Here is a 6,000-nt window from a genome sequence, read left to right on the forward strand (position 1 = left end):
CAGATGAACAATTTTTAAAAGAAAATTTTAAATTACATATTTATTATATATGTTATTGAAATATGGTTTACCTGATTACATAGAATATCGTTTTTTCTTCCATTTTTATTTATTTTTTAGTTTGGTATGATTATATTTTTATCATGTCCAATATATCACTCGGATTTGGGCGGGGAATTGAATCTCTGGCTTCAAACGTGGTCTATTCAAAGCCCTATAAATTTCCCAAATTTAAATTTAAAGCTTAACTAAAATTAATTAAAAATAATTATCCAAAATTTTATTATTATTATTTAAAATGTAAATTAAAACTAATTAACCAAGTTTAAATTTCAAATAGTAAAATAATATATTTAACGTTTTATTATTATTATTTAAAATGTAAATTAAAAATAATTAACCAAGTTTAAATTTGAAATTGTAAAAAAAATATTTAAAATTTTAAAACTAAAACACATTCATATATTTTAAAAATTTAAAAAACTATCATGTTGAAATTAAGCAAAGATAAAATTAGACAAAATTTCAGAATACTTTAGAGTATAGTCTAAGATCTCATTGTGAAGACAATTTCTATGATGGTTTTATGAAAGTTCAAAATTAATATAAATATTATGAATTAATATTAAATAAATTAGCACAACCACATTTACATTAGTAAATGTGGTTGATATGCTCAAAAAATGTATAAAAATTACATAAAAACAATATTACTATTATTCATAATAAATATTCTTCATTTAAATTTTGTTAATATAAATATAAATATAATTAGCTAATTTATGATTATTATATAATAATAATAATAAATATAATATAAATATAATTAACTAATAATGTTTTATAAATATAAAACATGCTTTATAATTAACTAACATGTTAACTAATTATTATTATTATTATTTTATATTTAAAATAATAATAATAATAATAATAAGTAATATTATTGGTGATAATGTAAGTAATATTTAATTGTTACACTAGATACATTTGGAAGTAATAATGTGACTAGGATAAACTACCTCCTTGCACATATACTAATTGTTGACCAAGAACCTTGCTGAGAGAGTGAATGAAGAAAATACTTGATGGTAACAATAAACTTTTGAATCCTAACAGAAGAGTAATTTTACCTGTGTATAGGAAGCAAGTAGAAAAAAGAAGGAGGTTATAGCAACATTGTGAAACACTCAAAATAGTAAGTGCATTGAATGTTAAAAAAAAAGAAGAAAACAAAGAATATACATGGAATAAAGTGTATATCGAAACAAGAAAAGAGAATAAAGGGACTGAGAACTTATAATACATAGCAAAATATATGGTGTATTGGTATACTTGAGGACAGTGTTTGGGCATATTTAATGATATTTTTTTTCAAATTTGAATGGAGATATAGAATGCTTATGATTACAAAATATATGTATAAATATGTGTTAGTAGGGGTTATTTTAGGTCTGTGGCATAAATGGTTGGAATCCTTTTCACCAAATTAAGCACTAGCAAGTGATATGATTGATATGACAATGATAACATTATACAATGAATAAAGTACACAACGTATTACCTGTAAGATAATAATTAAAGATTAAAAAAATGTTTATGTCAATAATATAACTCGTGTATAAATAATTTCAATATAGTAATAACCAACTAGTATGAGTAAGCTTGCATTTTATGACTGATAATATATATAGGTAAAGGAAATTAGTAAAATTTCTCATTGGGAAGTCTCTTCATCAAGGGAGCCACAGAAAGAATGGTTACAACAGTAGAATAATTGGTACAAACCATTAGCATGGAGTATTGTATATAAGTCAATACCATTTGGTAATGTTTTAAAATTGTAAGGTTTCTTGTGTGTACTGAGATACTTTGGGATATTATAGTTGTTAGATTTTCAAAGAGAAATTGTTTTAGCCTCCTTGAGTAAAAGAAAATGTAAGAATCGATATTTTGATAACTATAGTGTATGTGAATGGAAGGAAGGGGAGTTTTTCAGAAACAAGTTACACAAAAAATTCAAATAATTGAGAATTGTAGTAGAATTGTTGGATAAAATTCTTGTTTAAAAATCAACGAAATGGAGGTAAGTTGTGATAATTTCTGATAACAAATTATGATGTAAAGGTGATTAATCTCGGAAATAGGGAAGTGAAGCAGCATATTTGAGACTTTTAAGTTGAAAGTGACATGGTAATAGTCTCTTGGTTACTTTAAGATACCAAATAAACATGGAAGCGCTTTGGAACAATGTTGTTGTTACTAAAAAAGACATCAACTTTACATTAAATTTAGTAGGTATAAAGTGAGAAAAGTTAGAGTTAATTTTGAGAACATGGAAATTTACTAGAAAGGGGATGCACTGGCCCCTAAAATATCGAAAATGAGTCAAGATGAGTCGAATTTCTTGTACCTGATGGATGCAAAGGGCTCAATATTTTTGTGAGTTATAGCCTCATAATACCAAATCATGGAATGGTTCACTAATTGGTCTATATTCTAACCGTTTCACGATTGAAAAAATTTAAGTTTGATTGAAACCAAGATGACACGAGAATTTTGATTGGTTGAAATGACTATTAACTCTGACATCTCAATATTTGATCTAAGTTGGTACACCAAGATAAACAAGAATAGATGCAAACTAGATTCCATCCATGGGAAGTCTAGCAGAACTATATATATATATATATATATATATATATATATATCCTTGCTGGTCTAATGCTTCTCTTTAAAAGTTTTGGAAAATACCATAAGCTGAAAAGGGAAACATAGGCAAATATGTGTGTGTGTGTGTGTGTGTGTGTGTTAGGTAGACACGATAATGAATTTGTATATTAAATACTTTGAGGAGTGTGTTTTCTTAACATAACTTGAAGGATTAATAGTGGATATAGGTAAAATGTGATCGGAAATGGGCAGATAGTTGAATAAGGTAACCAAAGAAAATGTGGTAGATAATCTTTAAAAAAAATAGAATTTTGATAAAGAGAATGTTAGTAGCATATTGGTGCAAATGTTACATGTGCCTGTTTTCATGTGATGTGCGTACGTGGAAAGTATAGCATGCCACCAGTCAATGGTACCCTATATAAGTACCTTAAAGAACTTCAATATGACTTTTATAGACACAAATGAAGTTTCGTCAAATGGTTGATTAGAATGAACATGTGTTTACAAAATAATTATGTCAAGGTAACCACACTAATAGAATGTGCTGAGGCAGCTTATAAGCACAAAGATGCAAGGGGGAAGGGCCCCATAGTTGATTACACTTAAACAAAAAAAGGAGGGGGCACAAGTAACCTCCAAACATCTTGATCAATAATTTGCAGATTAGAGAAGAATGAAAACCTCAAAAAGAGAGTTGTGAGAAACAAATAGGTGAGGTGTATCGAAGAAGTATGGTTGTAAGATTTGATGATGTAATCTTCTTTCTATCTTTTATTGATTTTAAGCATGCTCATACTACTTAAGGTTGTGCTCTTGAATGGTAGCAATGGTTTCTTTTAATATTTCCTTGTGCTTTTGGGTTCGATTGTCTATTGAAAAAGATCAAAAGGAAAGGAATAAACAAGGAAAACAAATTGAATTATAAAACCATGATAAATAATTTTGTGTGAATCAACCGGTGGATAATTATCATAAACATGTTTGGGTTCACTTGAACAAAAGACAATGATGATAGTAATTGTCCTTGAACCTTGGTAATGCTTTTTTGTGGCATATTTGATTTTATAAATTATATTTTGGCTAAAGGATAGATCATTGGTAGTGACCCATCATGGGGACAAAAAAAAATCTTTAGAAAAATGATGATGATAATAAGTATGATTACTATGTGAGTGGTATAATAAGATAATTAGTTAATCTCATGTCCACATTGGACAATAAAGAGAATTACCATAACGTTTATTAGATAAGGTGCATGATAATCTATTGTTATCTATGACTAATAATGGTGTGCTTATATTAATGACTCAATAAAAGATGAACTTATAGAGAGTTTCCTATAGGCTATCATATGCATGTAAGGATTAAACCAAATTAATTAAAAGAAAGAGCACTTTAATATGGGGGAACTCGTGCAGAATCAACCCCTCGATTATGTGGCCCTTTTGAGATAATTTCCAAGATTGGGCTTGTGGCCTATCAGTTGGCTTTACCTAGTCATATATGCATATACAATGATTTCATGTTTTCTTGTGAAAGAAATACATACATGATTTGAAGCATATTATTGATTGGCAGGATGATTCAGGTGAAAAATGAAGTTAAGAATTATTATGTATGTTTTCTAAAATGATAACTGCTAAGGTAATGGTTGTCATAATTGTTTTGGATGTAGTTCAAGAAGAACGAAGAATTCCTGATCATGCCTCTGCGCATACTAGATCTGAAAATCGTGCTACGAAAGCGAGCTATCACCCAGGTTAAATTGTAGAGGAAGCACTTCAACCTGGAAGAGGCTACCTGGGAGGATGAGAATTTTATGGGTGAGGCATATATCATTGTATTCTAAGGGCCAAGAACAAACACTGAGGATTGTTTTTTTCTCTAAGTGGGGGAATATGTAATACCCCTCTGTGAATTGTAAATATTTTAATTTACTTTTTTTAAAGTTACTTGGGAAATTGCGGGCCATGTTGAAGGCCTAGTATGAATAAGTGATAAACATAAATGTTTATCTTTCTAAATTTAATTAATAAATATAGTTTATGGTCAGCCATGAAAATTACGGTGGGAAAAGAAAGAGAGTTTGACATTCCATACAGTTAAAATACAGTTATGGGAAGAGGTTGTTACCTCCCCATATTCCTCTCGCTAAAGTAAAATATCCCAGTTAGGGAAAAGGGAGAAAAGAGGGTGAAAGGGAAAAAGCCGAAGGTAACATGGAAAAATTGGAGCCTAGTTGGAGGAGGCCCAAGGGAGGAGATTGAAGTCGTAAGCTTGATACCCTCAAATAGGATGTTGTTGAGGGAGGCATGACACTACCAAGAATGGAATTATTGAGTTGGTTGGCCAGTGGAATTCTAGGTTGAAGCTTGTGTGCTTGGTTAAAACCATGAGACTGTACATAGTGAAGGTTAGAGATTCTCTAGGGTTGGACCTGATATGGTTATTTTTATGAAATTTCTCTGGTTGTGAAGCTGCCTTGGGGGGCGGGGGCAAGTTCCAGTATAGGGTACTCTCTCTCATTAGTTGGGTGGAGAAATCTTTCCCCTGTTATTTTCATGGTAGACTTGATTTCTTGAGAAACAAATAAGTGAAAAATTGTTTTGGAATGTTTTCCTTTCTCTCTAGATGTATTCATTTATTGATTTGTTATGTAATGTTTATCCCTTTTGAAATTAAATTTATGATAATGTGTAATGATTATATAATGCTATTGGAGTAGGTTAGTTCTGGGCCTGAACAAATAGCGGTCCATTAGCTCGAAATAGTACCAAATCCTATTACTTACTATGGAATGGAGATGACAGGTCCCAGATGCAAGACCCATCAGACTTCCAAATTTAATACAATAATATTGTTGCTTTATAAATAAATCATGCAGTGTTTATTGAAAAATTAGGGTTTATATGCGGATAATGAAAAAAACATATATGATGTCACGGAAAGAAAACTAAGTACAATAAAATAGTACAATTGAACTACCAATTAAAGGGAATCATATACGTTTATATATCTTAAGTAAGAATTAAATATTCAGGGTTAAGCATAAATAGAACATATAAAGGCTTGTTACAAATAGAGTAGGTAAATGTGTTACTATAGAATATAACAGAGAATATGGACGCATAAGGTCTTATTCCGAAAATAATAATAAAACATAATTTAACATTCCAACAACTAAAGTAAAATATTTCCATACAAGTTGAATTGAGACCTAGCTACAAGGAAAATTAAATAAAATAAAACAGTGGAATTGATAATTTATATACTCTAAACCCTTAGGGTTGATAGAAAAATCAGATGGAAGAATGTAATGATTCA

This window comes from Pinus tabuliformis, chromosome 9, assembly GCF_031772625.1.
Source record: "Pinus tabuliformis cultivar Carrire ecotype Pingquan chromosome 9, CPIR1, whole genome shotgun sequence".
In the NCBI taxonomy this organism is placed as follows: Eukaryota; Viridiplantae; Streptophyta; class Pinopsida; order Pinales; family Pinaceae; genus Pinus; species Pinus tabuliformis.